The sequence below is a fragment of the Giraffa tippelskirchi genome, chromosome 11 (assembly GCF_054371585.1).
Source record: "Giraffa tippelskirchi isolate mGirTip1 chromosome 11, T2T-mGirTip1v1.2.pri, whole genome shotgun sequence".
Lineage (NCBI taxonomy): Eukaryota > Metazoa > Chordata > Mammalia > Artiodactyla > Giraffidae > Giraffa > Giraffa tippelskirchi.
The window spans coordinates 120232171-120248107 of NC_137285.1; the positions used below are offsets into that span (position 1 = coordinate 120232171).

The window sequence follows — 15937 nt, forward strand, 5'->3', positions numbered from 1 at the left end:
AGAAAGCAGCGGGGCTGGGACGGGGGTATGGAGGAGAATGTTAGCAGTGCAGAGATGAGCAGAATGACAAAGAATTTAAGGAGGAACAATCAACCTTCTTGACAAGCAAGACTGGAAATTCAGGTCAAAAGGTACAAACTTCCAATCATAAGATAAAGTACTGGGGATGTCATGTACAGCATAGTGAGGGTACTAACACTGCTTCTGGGATATTTGAAAGTTGTTAAGAGAGTAGATCCTAAGAGTTCTCACTGCGAGGGGAAAAAATTTTTTTTTATTTCTCCTTTCTGGTATCTCTATGAGATGATGGATGTTAATTAAACTCATTTTGGTAATCATTTCACAGTATATGTAAGTCAAGTCATTATGCTGTACATCTTAAACTTACACAGAGCTATATTTCAATTATATCTCAATAAAACTGAAAAAAAAGATAAATGATCTAAAACCTGAGAAAATATAAAATATTATACTACTGCAGAGATAGATAACCAAGTTGAACCACCTGGATAGACTAAATGGGAATGAACTTTTTTGTTTGATCAGATCCATCTGATTGACAGTCCCTCTTAGAAAGTTAGAATTTAACTGTCTCAGTTGTCCATTAGTCTTGTTATGAGCCAAATAATTTTTAATCAAACATATTTTTTCTTGCATCTTATCTAATAATTTTATCAATATTCTTCTTTTTGCTCCAAAGGAAAAAATTTTTTTTCAACCTGGTTTCTTAGAAGCCTAGATCCTTTGAAATAAAACTTTAACCCTTCCTTAAAATTAGCTTGTTTGAGAAGCTGCTTTAACAAAGCCATTGCTTGGTTTTATGTAATACCACCCACACTTTTCTGTTACACCAGTGTAGGGACCACACCCCAGTAAGGTGTTTCAGAGACTGTCTTGGAGATGAAAGAGTGAATAGAGAAGATTTCAATGTTTTCAAAGCCCAGTTTTTTTTAAATTGAAAAAGTAATATGAACAAACGTTAAAAATTGTTTTCAAGTACTTTAATGGGTGTACTTTTTAAAAAAAAGGATGCTTTCTTCCTACCCCACACTCTTGAGCCTTTCTCTGGAGAGAACCATGACTACTTCTGTGTGTCGGTAGAATGTTTCTATCATAATATGTGTATGTGTGTCTGCGTGGGTAACAGAAAGTTGAAAGGGACTTCTGATATCTCAGTATTTTGACAAATGCCCTAGCCTTAGAAAATACACATACCCAAAGGATTACTTAAAAGTTACCTGAACAGATCTTCTGACCCTTACTCTAATATCCACTTTCAGCCTATATAAAAGTAGTCTGAAATTCTATGAAAGTTAAAGCATAAGGCGCCAGTGCTATCAGATGCAGGGTGGGGGTAGGGGAGATGTTCCAAGAAAACCACTCAGAATAATTGGGAATCTGGTACCTTTCTTGGAGAAAAAGAGTTGGGAGAGTTGCAGAAACATATAGCCAGGGCAATCCCAATGAAGTTACCAGGGCAAAGTATGGTGAGAGAGTTCTTGCAAGAGCTTGGTATGTGACACAGTGTCTGCTGCCTTCTTTACAGCTATGCTTTTCAAGCAGGGAGGCTGGCTGAGTGACCCTCAATGTTAGAGTAAGGAGGAGGCAGCAGTGCAGTAATCTGCATGCTCATAGCTTGTTGTGGTGAAGTCAAGTGGATGCCGTGGAAGAGAATGAAATGTGAAGGAGCCTTGTCCAAAGAGGTACTTGGTACTGGCATTAAGAGACTGTAGATTGTGAAGAGGAACTGAGATGAGGACTCAGAAGATCATCTGGATAGCCTACTTCCTGCCTGTTTTTTCCCCCACACCCTAGGCCAGGGAACAGTACAGGGTCGATATCCCTACTGGGCCTCTGGAATCTGCAAATGTCCCCAGGAGAGAGCCAGATATCTACGCAGAAGATATGAAGAGCTCAGTTACAACAGGCTAGTGCTACATGAAAAAACTCACACTCAAACATACTCTGGAGGAGCCAGCAGGAGGTGAAGCAGGTGGATGGAGTATGAAAGAGCTATTCATGTCTCCTTTCATCACTACAAGTTCCCAGGCCACAGAACTGGCCTGAGCTGGAAGTGCAAGGTTAATGAGGAAAGCTCTGAATTGGAAATGTTTTGGATTTTGATTTAGGCAGAACAGAATTATTTTAATACATCAGAGTGAGTTTAAGTTGCCAATGTGAGACTTTCTCTATCTGAAGGTAACCAGAACTCTATGAGATCTGCTTGAGACATCATGGGAAGGGTGGTGTGAAAGGGCATTCAGGGCATCATGTTTGAAGTCTATGGTTGGAAAGAAAGCGGAGACTTGACTGTACTCCACTGAGTTTGTAACTGAAAGTGGGGTCCAGCTGCTCATTGCTCAAAAGCCAATAAAGAGGCAAGGTTGGTGGAAAGGAAAGTTTGCTTTATTTTGGATGCCCGTTACCTGGGGTGAGAGGGGGCAGACTTCTGTCCAAAGGCTGACTGTCTCCCACCAACAACCACTGGGCAAGAGCTTTTATAGACAGAGGGAAGGGGCTACATGCAGAAACAGCATGGTCAGCTCTGACAGTCACCTGGAAATTGGTCATCGATGGTCTGACCAGTATCATCTTGATTGTTTTAGGTACAGTTAGTCTTCAGTTCCAGGTTCAGTTTGTTCCCACTTCCTTGAGGCCAATTCTCTGGAATTGAGTCAGCTTATGACATGGCCACAGATTGGTCATCTTGTAGTTAGCGTCTTCCACCTGGTGGGGATTTCAGTATCTACAAGACAGCTCACAGTATATGACTCAGAATATTATCTATAGCACTTGAGAAGGAACCAGAGGTCCTTGACTTTGCTCAATGAATAAACTATTGTTGTTTGGTCTCCTTTGACTGCTTTCCTTTGGATCACCTGTCAGCAGTCACACGATGATCACCAATGTTGACTGATGATCCCCCAGTTATTCTTGGGAGGAGGCTCTCTATCCACTGTGTGTACTTGTTACTAATGATGAAGGTTACCTGTGTGTGTCCTGAGACAGTGCTGCACCCAACCACATTGCCCGATGGAGATATTTTGAACTCCACTGAAGCATGTGATCAGGCCTTTGACACCATGGGTGGAGTGCGATGCCAGAGGGATCATCTTGTACTGGTGTGGGATTGAATAGGGGTGGAACCCAACCCACAACCTGTGGGTCATTTACATTTATTAGCATCTCTACTATCCATAGAAGTAAAGCACTGGTGGCACTTTTCAGCCAGAAAACAGAAATTTACCTAGAAAACCAACATGTATAGCTGTGAAGACATATGCACGTGAATGGTGAGCCTGGATGCGCCCTCCTCCCCATCCCCACCACTGCAATGACTCTCTGACTTCACCAATACCTTAAATCTGTCATTATTTTTCTCCCTTTTATCCACCTGTCCTGGCTTCACATCTTTTCTATATCATATTCTGTAATCTAACATTACAATGATTCTCCACAGATACCCACAGCTCCCTTGCTCCTCTTTCCTCTGTCATTTTCATCTGGCTTTTCTACTGCTAAATCCTAGTGGCTGAAATTGTTACAGAAAATTCTATAGGTGAGAAGATATATATGATGATAAATTCATAATCCGTAGCTTCACATGAGCTGTCAGTGCTGCCTGGCAATTTTTCTGCTTTTCTCTAGTTGGTTTGTCCTAATTTTTCTACAATAACTGTTTCATAACTTTGTAAATCTTTTTTAAAAAATTTAAGTATGGTTGATTTAACAATATTGTGTTAGATTCTGGTGTACAGCAAAATTATCAGTTACATATATATTCTTTCTCATATAGGTTATTACAAGATTTTGAATATAGTTCAGTATACTATAAGATTTTGAATATAGTTCAATATATTCTCTGTGCTATACAGTAGGTCTTTGTTGTTCATCTATTTAATATATAGTAGTTTGTATTTGCTAATCCCAAATTCCTAGTTTGACCATCTCCCCTCCTTTCCCCTTTGGTAACTATAAGTTTGTTTTCAATGTCTATGAGTCATTTCTGTCTTATAAGGCATTCGAATCACATTTTAGATTCCACATATAAGTGATATCATATGCTATTTGTCTTTCTCTTTCTGACTTACTTCACTTAGTATGATTATCTCTGCGTCCACCCATGTTGCTGCAATTGTCCTTATTTCATTCTTTTTTGTGGCTTAGTGGTATTCCTTTGTGTATATACACCATGTCTTCTTTATCCATTCATCTATTGATGGCAGTTTCGACTGTTTCCATGTCTTGGCTACTGTGAATCATGCTGCTATGAACATAAGGGTCCATGTGTTAATATCTTTATGAATTACAGTTTTGTCTGGATATATACCCAGGAGTGGGATTGCTGGATCACATGATAACTCTATTTTTAGTTTTCTGAGGAAACTCTATACTATTCTCCATAGTGACTGAACCCACGTATATTTCTACCGACAGTATAGGAGAGTAACCTTTTTTCCACATCCTCTCCAGAATTTATTGTTTGTGGAGTTTAATCTTCTCATATCTCTGATTCCTCTGTTCCCATACCACAAAGTTGCATTTAAGGATTTTGCCTTCTATTTAACAAATAATTTAGGAGCAGCCGCAAGGAAACACCCCTGTTTTTGATATAACAAATGAAGTCTACTCACATCTGTAGCCATCCGCTCCCTCTCCCTTCTGTTGTGTCCTAACAACCACAGCAAATATTTATATGACACTTACTGTGTGCATCTACTTTTATGCTGTTTTAGAGATGATGAAACTTGGGTGCAGGGAGGTTAAGGAACTTGCCTGAGATCATACAGCAAGTGATAGAGTTCAGTTCTGAAGAGAGGAAGTGTTCCTCCTTCTACCAAAGGCCAGTCCTTTTTTTTATGGTTCTGAGGCTTTTGAATCAGGGATCAAATTGCCCACATCCATTGGATGATCAAAAACGCAAGAGAGTTCCAGAAAAACATCTACTTCTGCTTTATTGACTATGCTAAGGCCTTTGACTGTGTAAATCACAACAAACTGTGGAAAATTCTTAAAGAGATGGGAATACCAGTCCACCTTACTTGCCTCCTGAGAAATGTGTATGCAGGTTAAGAAGCAACAGTTAGAATTGGACATGGAACAACAGACTGGTTCCAAATGGGGAAAGGAGTATGTCAAGGCTGTATATTGTCACCTTGTTTATTTAACTTATATGCAGAGTACATCATGTGAAATGCTGGGCTGGATGAAGCACAAGCTGGAATCAAGATTGCCGGGAGAAATATCAGTAACCTCAGATACACAGATGACACCACGCTTATGGCAGAAAGTGAAGAAGAACTAAAGAGCCTCCTGATGAAAGTGAAAGAGGAGAGTGAAAAAGTTGGCTTAAAACTCAACATTCAGAAAACTAAAATCATGGCATCCGGTCCCATCACTTCACGTCAAATAGATGGGGAAACAATGGAAACAGTGACAGACTTTATTTTCTTGGGCTCCAAAATGACTGCAGATGGTGACTGCAGCCATGAAATTAAAAGACGCTTGCTCCTTGGAAGAAAAGCCGTGACCAACCTAGACAGCATATTAAAAAGCAGAGACATTACTTTGCCAACAAAGGTCCATCTAGTCAAAGTTACGGTTTTTCCAGTAGTCATGTATGGATGTGAGAGTTGGACCATAAAGAACGCTGAACACTGAAAAATTGATACTTTTGAACTGTGGTGTTGGAGAAGACTCTTGAGAGTCCCTTGGACCGCAAGGAAATCAAACCCATCAATCCTAAAGGAAATCAGTCCTGAATATTCATTGAAAGGACTGATGCTGAAGTTGAAACTCCAAAACTTTGGCCACCTGATGGGAAGAACTGACTCACTAGAAGAGACCCTGATGCTGGGAAAGATTGAAGGCAGGAGAAGAAGGGGATGACAAAGGATGAGATGGTTGGATGGCATCACTGACTCGATGGACACGAGTTTGAGTAAGCTCCAGGAGTTGGTGATGGACAGGGAAGCCTGGCGTGCTGCAGTTCATGGGGTTGCAAAGAGTTGAGCATGACTGAGTGGCTGAACTGAACTGAAATATCATCCTATCTATAGATTCAACCACCACAGACTATGGGAGAGTGGTTTAGAGGACAAAAACAGTTTCAACCACACTCTCATGCTCTTCCTGTTTTTGAACCCAAGTTTGTGTTCCAGACAAACAGTGAGGCAAAACAAACTGAAATGTTGGATTTTAGAGCACAGAAAGGTTTATTGTAAGGCCTAATCAAGGAGAACAGTGGTTCATGTTCAAAAAGCCTGAACTCCTCATGGGTTTCAGGGAAGAAGTTTTATTTACTTATTTCTGTAACTATTTGTTTAGGTCTTTGGTTGTGGCATATGGAATCTATTTCCCTGACCAGGGATTGAACTTGGGCCCCCTGTATTGGAAGTGTGGTGTCTTAGCCACTGGACCACAGGGAAGTCCCAGGAGAAAGTTATTATAGGCAAAATTTGGGGGAAGAGCTGCAGGGTATGTAACCCTCCCCTGCTTGACTGGTGTGAAGTAACTGGGTAGCGTGCCAGGAATCTCAGTCATCAGCCTTCTGGTTCCAACCATCTGGAGTCCATGAGCTTGAGCTCAACCTGAAGTTACCATCCTCCCTTGGGGACAGGGCTGCTTATTCCTCCAGATGAACTCATAGATGGGCATCAGATTGCTATGCACACCCTCTGAAGAGCAGCCAGGGCCAGGCCCCACTGCACTACTGTTTTTTTCTGCATTCCTTCACTCATTCTAATTAGTAACTGCTTGAATCTCTCCTTTGGAAGGTCTAGGAGGTTAAGTCTGCTTGCTACAAATAAGAAACGGGGAACACAGAAAGGCTTTTATGCCTGGGAGTTCCCCACAGAGTCTAGCTCGCTGTCAATCCTCCCTTTTCTTTGATTCTCCTCAATCTTGCAGAAACAGGTGTTGGACAAGAAAGGGAATAATATTTTGGATAGAGAGGTTAATCATAAATTTGGCAGAGGAACTAGGTTTTAGAGGGACTCTGTTTCATTCCTTCTCTGACATCTTCAACTCCTTCTACTCAACCTGAAAGCCCAAATGACACTCCCATCTTTAAAAATTAAAATGATGCAAACCAAGACAAAACAAACGCAGTCCCTCTCTGGACCTAACCTGATCTCCGGCCATCCTTATTCTGATTTCTTAAACAGGGAACATCTCAAGAGACCTCACCATGCATGCTCTCTCCACTTTCTCACTTATTTATCCTTCAAGACACTCCAATCTCATTTTGACCCCACCAGTCTACCAAAACAGTTAAGGTACATATGACCTCCACATTAACAGATCTAATGGATACTTTACAGTCCTTCTTTTCTGGATCTGCCAGCAGAATTGGACACTTTTTTTTTTTTTTTTTTTTTTACCGAATGATGTGTGGGATCTTAGTACCTTGACCAGGGATTGAACCCATGCCCCTTGCATTGGGAGCATGGAGTCTTAACCACTGAACTGCCAAGGAAGTCCCATAATTGGTTACATTTGAGCCCTCTGTCTTCAAGGACTATCTTTTCTCTGTTTCTCTGTCACCTTAGTTTTCACTTTCCTCCTTTTTCCCCTCCTTGTCTGATCTTTCTCAGCCCTTTGCTGTTGCTTCTCCTCTCACTTCTTCCCAAGCCCTCACGACTTTGACTTCTTGTTCTTGCACAAGAAGCAGGCTGAACAGAAAGATCTACAAACACAAGGTGACACGTGCTCTTCACCCATATTCTGATTTTACCTGAGGGGTCAAAGGACCTTGGTTTTACAAGCTACTTGCTAATCCAGCCTAGCATCAGTGGAGGCTTAAAGATGCGAGAAAAGTAACCTGCTACTGCTAAGTCACCTCAGTCGTGTCCAACTCTGTGCGACCCCATAGACGGCAACCCACCAGGCTCCCCTGTCCCTGGGATTCTCCAGGCAACAACACTGGAGTGGGTTGCCATTTCCTTCTCCAATGCATGAAAGTGAAAAGTAAAAGTGAAGTCGCTTAGTCGTGTCCGACTCATAGCGACCCCATGGACTGCAGCCTACCAGGCTCCTCTGTCCATGGGGTTTTCCAGGCAAGAGTACTGGAGTGGGGTGCCATTGCCTTCTGATATCAAAATCATGGTTCTGCTCCCAGCTTCAAACAGAACTAAAAACTTTAGATCTTATTTTGACACTCGGTTCCCTGTCTTACCTTCCTCTAGGAGAACCTTGTTGGCTTTATGGGGTTCCCTGGTGGCTCAGACAGTAAAGAATCTGCCTGCAATCGGGAGACTTGGGTTCGATCCCTGGGTTGGAAAGATCCCCTGGAGAAGGGAATGGCTACCCACTCCAGTATTCTTGCCTGGAGAATCCCTTGGACAGAGAAGCCTGGTGAACTACAGTCAATGGGATCACAATGAGTTGAGCACTTTCACTTTTACACTTTCTGGCTTTATACTATTTCTCCTTAGGCCACCAAATTCTGACAAAACCAACTTTCAATACAGTTGCTTTTTGCCTTGAGGGGTGGCAGGGGACACTTTCTCTTGAGCAAGGCAGTTAATTTCAGCCTCTGTCACCTAGAAGCATAAGAAACTCCACTGTCTAATATGAGGACACATCCCATAATAGGGTATTTTGCCTGCCTGCCTCAGAACTTTACCTCTTGGTATTTACCTGATTTTTCTTGTCTTTCTTGAACCCAAGCCAAGAAGGTAGTAAACGATTTCCTGTTTTCTTCCTTTTCAGTTCTTTCTTCAAAAAAATATCTTTTATCTATTCCTCCTTGTGACACTGAGAGATTCCCAGCAGCCAATAATTGACCTTCTTTTGCTTTTTACCTGCTGCAGAACTCCAGCTAAAAGCAGGCCTCCTGCTTTAACTTTCCTGTGTTAAAGCAGACACCTTAACATATGATTCACACAAAGATATTTGGGAGTCGCTGTGGCCAAAAACCTGTGGGCCCCACCTCAGTACAGAGCTGGCTGCTTGCCCAGACCTGGGCAGCTGTGCAGTGTGGACAGCGCAGGTGACCTTCTAGAACTTGTCAGGCCTGTGACGCTTTTTTCTGTTGAAATCCAGTTTATCCCTCTCACCATTTCTTTGAATGCAAAATGGTGGAGCTCTAATTTTTGTTTGCTTCATTCAGAAATTTAATATACAAAACCTGGAGGGGATTGCAAAATCACACTCTAGAGCCGGGCTCTACAATCTTTAAAACAAAAAAATTTTTTTTATTAAAGTATAGTTGCTTTGGGCTTCTCAGGTGGCACTAGTAAAGAGCCTGTCTGCCAATGCAGGAGACTTAAGAGAGAGACACAGATTCTATCCCTGAATCTGGAAGATCCCCTGGAGGAGGGCACAGCAACCACTTCAGTATTCTTACCAGGAGAATCCTATGGACAGAGGAGCCTGGTGGGCTATGGTCCATAAGGTGTCAAAGAGTCGGACACGACTGAAGCTACTTAGGACACACACACACAGAGTTGCTTTACAATGTTATGTTAGTTTCTGCTAACACAGTGAAGAGCAAAGTGAATCAGCTATATGTATACATATATCCCCTCTTCTTTGGATTTCCTTCCCATTTAGGTCACCACAGAATGCTGAGTAGAGTTCCCTATGCTGTATAGCAGGTTCTCATCAGTTATCTATTTTATGCATAGTAGTGTATATATATACCACTCCAGTACTCTTTCCTGGAAAATCCCATGGATGGAGGACCCTGGTAGGCTATAGTCCACGGGGTTGCGAAGAGTCGGACACGACTGAGCGACTTCACTGTCACTTTTCACTTTCACACATTGGAGAAGGAAATGGCAACCTACTCCAGTGTTGTTGCCTGGAGAATCCCAGGGACGGGGGAGCCTGGTGGGCTGCCGTCTGTGGGGTCGCACAGAGTCGGACACGACTGAAGGTGCTTAGCAGTGTATATATGTCAATCCCAATCTCCCGATTCATCCCATCCCCTCCTTTCCCCTTGGGTTGTTGTCAAGTCCCTCAGTCATGTCCGACTCTTTTGTGACCCCATGAACTGTAGCCCATCAGGCTTCTCTGTCCATGGGATTCTCCAGGCAAGAATACTGAAGTGGGTTGCCATTTCCTTCTGCAGGGGATCTTCCTGACTCAGAGACTGAGCCTGCGTCTCCTGCATTGACAGGTGGATTCTTTACCACTGAGCCACCAGGGAAGCCCTTCCTCCTTGGTATCCATATGTTTCTTCTCAATGTCTGTCTGATTCCTTAGCTTAAGAATGGGGCTTTGATTCTCTCTCCTTAGCCAGGCAGATTTCTATTACCGAAGTATGAAGACATAAATAAAGAGCATGTGGATGGGAAGTCAATGATTTGAGGAAAGTTGAAAAAATAGTGCTGTGGAACAGCACAGAAACTTTTGATTCAGGAAGCACAGTGATATTGCAGGAAAATTGGGGGTTTATAGGACTAATACCGCTCTATTTCCATCCTTGTATATTAGTCAGGATAAGCAACACTATGTGCTTTAAGAAACGATTCTAAAATATCAGCGACAGGTTGTCATTGTCCAGTGTGGGTCTGAGGTAAAAGAGAAGTGAGGTGGACCCAGGTAGATAGAGGTTCAATCGTGACTCCTGAAGTTGCTGTAGATGCTGAAATCCAGACATTAAATGGGGTGGGGAGGGGCGGCAGGGTCGGGGTGGGGGCCGAGGAGAGGATCACGCAGAGGATCCAGGCTTGGAAGTGGTTTTCATGCACCAAGTCTGGAAATAGTACCCACCTTTACTGCCCAGATTCCCTTGGCAGGAAGAGGGACAAGGAGGCTGGGGGAATCTAGCTTGGCTGCAGCCCAAGGAAGGAGAGAACAGGGCTCTTGGAGAGCACAATTGGGAGCTCTTCTGTGCCAGGTCTGATTAAACTTATCTGGATATTCCCTCTGCACTCACCCACCTGCACAGCGTCTGGCCCACATAATCTCAGAAAATGGTCTGGATTTTTGAATTGGAGAGCTTGAGCTTAGGTAAGAATTCAAGCTTTCTGTGTTTCCTTTAACTACTTGTACTTACCTGATCCAGACTGTAAAATAAGGTCACTGTGTGCAGAGGAGGGGGAGGTCAGTGTGGGCTAAGTGATCAAGAAAGGCTTCAGGGGGAAAATTCCCTGGTACTCCAGTGGTTAAGACTGCCTGCTTCCAACGTAGGGGACGGGGGTTTGATCTCTGATCGGAGAACTAAGATCCCACTCGCCACTTGGAGTGGTTAAAAAAAAAAAAACTTCAGAGGAAAGCAGTACCTGAACTAGGTCTCACAGGATTTGGATAGACCGAGCAGAGGGGCCACAATGTTTGCTTCCCTGGTTGCTCAGAGGGTAAAGAATTTGCCCGCAATGTGGGAGACATAGGTTTGATCCCTGGGTTGGGAAGTTCCCCTGGAGAAGGAAACGGCAACCCACTCCAGTATTCTTGCCTCAAGAATCCCATAGGCAGAGGAGCCTGGTGGGCTACAGTCCATGGGGCGCAGAGTCAGACACGACTGAGAGACCGACACACACAAGCAGAGGGACAGCACCCTCCAAGCAAGTTTGCAAACATAGATTTGGACTCAGACAGTGACTGTGTTTATTTACTCCAACTTATATTTTTAAAGGTATTCACTTATCTATCTATTTGGCTGTGCTGGATCTTAGCTGTGGCATGCAGGATCTTCAGCCTTCATTGTGGCATGAGGGATCTTCAGTTGTGACGTGTGGGATATATTTCCCTGACCAGGGGTCAAACCCGGGCCCCCTGTATTGGGAGCACGGAACCACCAGGGAAGTCCCTGTATTTTTTTATTAATTAAAATAATTTTTATTAATTTTTTAAAAGGTAACATAGTCACATAGCTAAAAATTCAAAAGGGACTAAAGGATACAGAATTAAAAAAAAAATCTTCCCCCTATTCTGTTCTCTTTCCCAGAGGCAAACCTTATTACCAATTTCTTTGTTTTCTTTCCAGAGATCATCTTCAAATATACAAACAAATGTCTGGGACTGTCCGTCTTTTATATAGCTCGATATATGATTGATGATTGTAATAGTTAACTCTAGATATGGGAAGATGCAACAAAAGGGAATACATTCCTGGACCATAACTAGAAGACAGGTGTCCAGAGATCTTTGACTATTAAGACCTAGTCCAGTAGCAGCACTTTGACTGGCCTATTAACAAAAACCTTCTTCAGAGCTGGGAACGAGACTTCCCAGCAATGTGAGACAAAATGGTCATGAAATGCCCCCCCCAAAGTATGGTCAGATTTATGACCACAAGGGGGCCATGTCAACTACAAACTGGCACTTATCAAGAGCATTGCCAACAACTGAACAACAAAGGCATTTGCCATCTGCCTCTACCGAGATTGAACCCCATGCTGCTATAGCTGTTGACCTTCACCAACCCTGAGGGAGTTCAGGGTGGAGTGAGGCACTCTGTGCTCCAGGGAATCTGGTGGGACAGATCTTTAGATAGTTGAATGTTTTTAGGAACAGATTTTATGCTCTCAATCCTTGCATCTCTTCATATCTAGAGATGCTCTAAATCCCTTCATGGTGACATCAGATCCTCACGACTAACAAAAAACCTTTTGTAAAATGAGTGCTTCATGGTATTGAACTCCCCTTTCACCAAAACCTTATCCATTGACCTTCCCCCACTGTGGCTTTGGAGCAGTCTCTCAGAGCTATCTGAGATGCTGCCTCCCAGGCTGCAGTCCTCATTTTGCCCCAAATAAAACTTCACTCACAACTGCATCTTTTTTTAGTCAATACAACCCACTTCAGTATTCTTGCCTGGAGAATCCCCATGGACAGAGGAGCCTGGCAGACTACAGTCAATAGGACCACAAAGAGTCAGATATGACTGAAGCAACTTAGCAGACACGCACACACGCCAAATGACGAAATGGTCAATGTTGAGTTCTCCAGCAACTTCTCATGTAGTGTAGGAGGAACAACTTCAATGATTCTCTCAAAGGGTCGTTGTCAACTTCCGATGGTCAGCCACTGCGCTCCTCACCTTCAAGGCTCTCATCTACTTTGCAAAACTTCTTGAACCACGATTGCACCGTAAATCGTTAGCGGTTCCTGGGCCAAATGCGTTGTTGATGTTGCAAGTTGTCTCTGATGCTTTACAATCTATTTTGAACTCTAATAAGAAAATTGTTCGAATTTGCTTTTTGTCTGACATCATTCCACTGTCTAAAATAAATATAAAATAAGTGGCAGGTAAAAAAAAATTTAAAAAAAAAAAAAACAATTTCACCATAACAAAGCCTTACTTTTGCTAATCTGATTGGATTAAAAATATTTCAGAGTTGTTTTAATTTGCACTTTGTATTTTTATGAGTAAAATTGAATATCTTTTTGTATTTAGGGCCAGGTGTATATTCTTTTATCTGAACACTTTCCATTACCCATTTTCCTGTTGGATTATTACTACTATTCTGTTAGTATTACTATTATTAATTTCTCAGAAATTCTTCTATATTGGAGAAATGAAGCCTTTGTCACCAATAAAAGTTCTGATTTTTTCCAGTTTGATTTTTTTGTCTTTTTTCTTTTGCTTACAGTGGTTTTTTGTAATACAGAGTTTCTGTTTTACATTGTGAAAACTTTAATCTTTTCTTTTATAGTATTATTTTTGTGACCTACCTAGAAAGATCTTTCATACCCCAGGATTCATTTTAGAAAAATCCTGTGCTTTCTTCTGAAGGGAGAAAATAGGGATTGTAGCACACACAGATCCTGATACAGATTTGGGGTGACCCAAAGGGGCAGTGCTGCTGGCTGCAGCCAGCCTCAGGCACCAGAGGAGACAGCAAACTTTGGGCAAGGCCCTCCAAAGCAGGGATCCCCCATGGGGTTGGGGCAGGGACCTTATTTGTAAGAATCTAAAGGTCATTGTCTAAAGACCCTGATGCTAGGAAAGATTGAGGGAAAAAGGAGAAGGGGGTGGCAGAGGATGAGATGGTTGGATGGCATCATTGACTCAATGGACATGAGTCTGAGCAAGCTCCAGGAGATAGTGAAGGACAGAGGAGCCTGGTGTGCTGCAGTCCATGGGGTCACAAAGAGTTGGACACCACTTAGCTACTGAACAACTACAATAACAACAACCAAGGCCATATTAGAAAGCAGAGATTCACTTCTGATCAAGAGAACAATGAAGATACAGGGAATCAAGCTGTCCACAAAGTGATGAGGAAGATCTGTTGCCTATTTGGGGTTCTTCTTTTGGTTAACCTGACCCAGTACAAGGCAGTCCAGCATCCTCTGAGGGCCAGGTGATCTCTGCCACATCTTTGGCCTCACACAGTTTTTCTCTGTTGATGATTCCAGATTTATATATCCAGTTTCTACTGCTGAGCTCAGACATCTCTAACTTAACTATGTCTAAGATAGAACTTCTGATCTTGTTTCCTGTATTTGGCTGTGCTCCAGTCTTCATTATTTATAATGAAGAAGAAACTTGAGTCATCTTTGGCTTCTTATCCCCCTTTATCTCTAACTTTTATTCATCACCAAATCATGTCTATTTTTCCTCCAAAGTCTATTCTAAAACCTGCTGCAGCTAAGTACCTCTGCAGCTCCTCTGTTAGCCAAAGCCACTACTGTCTCTTGCTTAGATTTCTTCAAGCTATCCTAACAAGTGGCCCCACTTCTACCCCTGCCCCCAACCCCAGGTTTCCCACAGGCTGTTCTCTCCCAGTCTTTCTACTCCCTTCTGCCTGTTTTCACTTTGTGCTCAGCTGCAGGACTGTGGAGCACTCAGAACACCCCCTGGCCCTTTCTGTGCATTTGTACCTGCAGTTCCTTCCTCAAATAACTTCATGTTCTTTGACCTTTAGGCAAACTCCTACGTGTGCTTCAAATCTCAGCCCAAATGCCTCTTCTGTGCTGCTGTCCACTGTACACGAGCTCCCTAACCCCTCCTTTTGTGATCCCATATAGAAGCTCCTTTAATGTTTGTTTGAATAAACATATGGACTTGAGTAGTATGAGGACTGAGGAGAGGAGGGCCTGAATTGTGCTGGGGTCTGGAAGGAAGTTGGGGAGAGACAGGAAGACAGGGATACAGCCATTTTGAGAAAGAATTGGGGAACAACTTTGGGCAAAACAGGCCTTATGAGCTAAAGAACAAAGGCCCTGGGGGCTGGAGCCCCAGAGACAAAAGCCAGGCTTGCAGGAGTAAAAGATTAACTTTATCTCTTTTACACTAGTATACCTTGTTGCCACAAGACAAGAAGCTCAGCTATAAATTTTAACCTTATCTTTCCTGTGCTCTTTGCAGAAAAGCTCATACAATTCTTTCCCCTCACAGAAGCACTCCTTATTCCCAATAGCCACCATTGAGTCCCCTGCTGCTGATTTAAAAAAACTGACAATTTCTAGAAATTATCAGTGATCACAAGACAAATATTCCCTTTTTTGGAAAAAAAATTTTTTAAAATTGTTTTTAAGCTTTTTTTTTGATGTGGATCTTTTTAAGTCTTTATTGAATTTGTTACAATATTGCTTCTGTTTTATGTTTTGAGTTTTTGGCCTTGAGACATGTGGAATCTTAGCTCCCTGACCAGGGATGGAACCCACACTCCCTGCACTGAAAGGTAATGTCTTAACCATTGGACCACCAGAGAATTCCCCAAACCTTCTCTTTCATTGTAAAGGCAACTTGCCCCTTCAACTTGGGGAGCCGGCATTTTTTTCCCCCACCATTTTTTTTTCTGGTGCACAAGCCATCTAGTTTAGTAAAAAGACTTTGCTTGCTAAGAATCTTGTGGAAGCGCTACTCATTTCTATGGTATTTCTGTCCAAGAGTCTGAGAAGACCCAGTGACAGCAGGGCTTGGGGTGGGTGTCAGGCCTGGTGGGAGGCTGGGTCTGAGGAGTGCTCAGCCCTTGTGTGACAGGACTGCCATGGGACAGAGGCCCTATTTGTGAGGGAGACAGGGTGAGAGAACACA

General features: G+C 42.7%; 1 long non-coding RNA gene across 1 annotated transcript; it reads left to right on the forward strand.

Annotated features, from left to right (window-relative positions):
* On the forward strand, window positions 1–13509 carry LOC145526117 (uncharacterized). Its single transcript, XR_014068695.1, has 2 exons — window positions 1–131; window positions 11936–13509. It is a non-coding gene; the product is annotated as an uncharacterized LOC145526117 (long non-coding RNA).
* Window positions 13510–15937: the final 2428 nt, after the last annotated feature.